Source organism: Lactuca sativa, chromosome 7 (genome assembly GCF_002870075.4).
Source record: "Lactuca sativa cultivar Salinas chromosome 7, Lsat_Salinas_v11, whole genome shotgun sequence".
Taxonomy (NCBI): Eukaryota; Viridiplantae; Streptophyta; class Magnoliopsida; order Asterales; family Asteraceae; genus Lactuca; species Lactuca sativa.
The window spans coordinates 51,136,581-51,140,249 of record NC_056629.2 but is presented as its reverse complement, the minus strand read 5'-3'; positions in this window follow the sequence as shown (position 1 = coordinate 51,140,249).

Sequence of the window (3,669 nt, the reverse complement as noted above, 5' to 3'; positions counted from 1 at the left end):
ATGTCTTTCACATATAGGCAACGTACTATAAATTGTTTGACGGGTTTCAAGCATAAAAACAATTGTATGTGTGCATGAAACCCTAAATAAATTGATCTATGTTTTCTCTAATTAAACATACAACTTGAACAACAAAACATAAAACCCGAGCATGCTACTATGATTTCGAAATTCACAACTTAGGGTAAGATTAATCATACATTGATCACTATATAGTAATAGCAATAGAAATCCTTATGTTGTTGAAGCCTTGAGAGCAAGTGTCATAAATGTCACGCCTTTAATGGTTCACACCCAACACTAGCAAAGGAAGATGATTGAGAAAGAGGAGAGATACTAGAAATTTCGGCCAGGTCTTCCAAAGAAACATTTCACCGAAATTCATAGGGTTACAACCCTATTTATAGTGCAGTCAAGAAACCCTATATAAGCCCAAATCCGAGATTATCTTAAACCGGGTAATGATCCATTTTCCTGATTATCCATTAGGGATTATTCTCGAACCCTTAGGCTCCAAGAAATTGTCTCATCCCTTATGGAGGGTTCTAGATTGCTTATTGCTTAACTATTGAACAATTACAATTTAATATGTGTATTTTTAATTAATTATTTTAATCCCGAAATTAATTCCAATTAATTTCTGATTAACTATTAATTAAATATTACTCTTTCTAATTAATATATTATTCTCATAATTTATTAACAAATCATTTATTTTAATTTATTAATCAAATAATAATTTAACCTCTTTCTCCGAAATCACATGTCCAGTTTGCTAATTTTGAGGGCAACCCAGAAGGATTGTGCTACTATTAATTCAAGTATATACCAATTATAGTTATGGGCTTAGACACCTAATCCAACAGTCTCCCACTTGGATAAGTTTAATAACTATAGTTGCCGGTATCACTTCAAAAAATGATTAGCAAATTGTAGCTCCCAAAGCCCATTTTTGAACTCTGACCCAGTCAGTTATATTTCCTAATATAAGTGATCAAATATTCCTCCGTTCTGCAAGATATCGTATAGACATGAGACATGGATTATAATCAATCTCTTTGTCTAAGATTTGTTTCCTGATTTCTGATTTCAGACGAGTGAAATCAGAATACCAATTGAACACATCAATTCAGTCCAGGCTTGGCCAAGCACTTTAGATGTCATCATAAAATCATCGAGGGGCCCATGGATATCGCTTTTCCTATTAGGGCAAAAGGAACGGATAAACTTCGACTTATATGCTTGTACTATTTAATCATCAAATCACGCACAACAATATATTTTATAACATCAAATTACTGATACCTTTACATATTATCAATGCACAACCGACTTGTAAACAACAACCCATATATATATGTTTTAAGAATATAAGATATTATCCTCTCAAAATTACTCGTGATAAAATCCATGAAGTAATTCTCTGAGCGTGAGTTAATCCAATACTAAAAATCCCCATTTTCTTAGTACTTATGAACATTGCATCAAAACCATTGCTATGTCTAATCTCCATAGAGAATCTACAATTCAATTCATGACAGTCTTAATTCGCTACTTACTTCCAAAAGTATGAGCGAATGTGGATGTTTAAATAATCTAGTTATTCAGGAAGTAAAACATGCAAAGTGGAACACAATAATAACCTAATTAACTATGGTCTCAAAACTATTGAATATAAATAAAACTCTTATTATTTAATCACCATATTAATTAGACTTTATTCATTATACAATGTTGTAACGCCCCAATTCTGGTATGCTATTTAATTATGTTTTAGTCAATTTTTTTTATGAGGAACTCGGCGAGTCAGTAGCCCAACTCGTCGAGTAGAGACGGGTTCCCGAGAACGTGTAGTTAGGCGACTCAACGAGTCCATATTTGGGACTCGGCGAGTCCGCCAGTCTGGAAGAAACCCTAAATCCGCGGGTTTGTACCCTATTTAAACAACTTTTGGGCATTCATTAGCCCCCCTCAGCCACAGAAAAGCCTCACACGAAAACCCTCGCCTCCCTTATCATTTTGGTGTGATTTTCCTCACTTTGTGAAGTTGTGATTCTTTGGTGAATTAGAAGAAGAGAAGAGGAGAGGAGGAATCAAGGGAGAAGCAAGTAGATCTGAGTTCTCGGTGGTATCATAGTCTTCATTCGGGTATTAGCCCCAAACCCTTATCCTTCTTCAAGTAGATCTCATAAGTAGCTTGTTGTTGCCATTTTGGCTTAATAGTGTTGTGGAGAACATGTGGTGTCGAATAACCTTCGGATCTACCAAGATTGGAGCTATAGAAGCTCAGATCTATTGCCTTTATGGAACCATTTTGCATGAGGACCCTAGATCTACCTCTTTTGGTGCATTTTGAGCCTTTAAACCTTTATGGATACTTATGTACACGTAAAGTTGGAAACTTTACGTGTTAATCAAGCCCTAGGAACCCAGATCTATAAGTTGGATGCACTGGATGCGAGCAGAATCGACTATATAGAAGTTGCATGCAACCGACTTGGCGAGTCATTCTTCGTACTCGGTGAGTCGAGTCGTGAGTCCCTGATGTTTCTCTTTGTGAGTTATGTCGAGTGGAACCAGTGGGTTGTGGATGGACTCAGTGAGTCGGAGATTAGACTCATTCATGGAGGGACTCGGCGAGTCTAAGACAATCTTCATATCTCAAGAACAGACTCGGCGAGTTATTCATACAACTCGGCGAGTCACAGCTAGAGTGTTCATCTGATGAAGGAGAACTCGACGAGCTGTTCATACAACTCGACGAGTTGAATACAGATTAACTGAATGTAAGTATCGAAGAGGAACTCGTCGAGTCTATGCCAAACTCGACGAGTAGTAGCGGGCAAGATTGAGAGATGAGAATAGGGACTCGACAAGTTAGCGGCCCAACTCGATGAGTCAGGTCAACTGTATGTTGACTTAGACCAGAGGGTTGACTTTGGCTAAGGGTAAAATAGTCATTTTACCCTCAGTATGGTTATCAGTATTTGATTGAGTGTTCTTATGGAAATTGTAGCCGGGGTGAAACTGGAGCCGCAACAAATAGTTTCCGGAGCAGTTCATTCAGCAGCTAGACTATGAGGTGAGTCTTCCTTCCAGTAGGTACGGGTCTACGGCCACAATGCCGACCCGTTTAGTTAGCAATAGTTCCAGACCTCAGTCTGATGCAGTAGTTAGATTGCTTGATGTCTTTGTAATTCAAGTATGTTTTGTATTATGTGTTCCGGACTTTGGTCCGATGCAGTATGCAGTATGTGTGCTTATGCAGTTGATATGTTTATGCTATACCATGTTATGCTCAGTCAGTTTCCGGACTTCGGTCCGATGCAGGGGACAAGGTCCCAGTTAGTCTCGGATTTCGGTTCAATGCAGTTAGTTCCGGACTTCAGTCTGATGCAGGGGACAAGGTCCCAGTTAGTTCCGGACTTCGGTCCGATGCAGTTTTCGGACTTCGGTCCGATGCAAAGGGCAAGGCCCTGGTTAGTTCCGGACTTCGGTCCGATGCAGTGGGCAAGGCCCAGTATGTGTTTATATGTTATTGTATTGTATGTGGTAGTTTGGGGGAGCTCACTAAGCTTCGTGCTTACAGTTTCAGTTTTGGTTTCAGGTACTTCCGCAAGTAAAGGGAAGAGCTTGGGATGATGGCATCGCACACACCACTAACTTTAG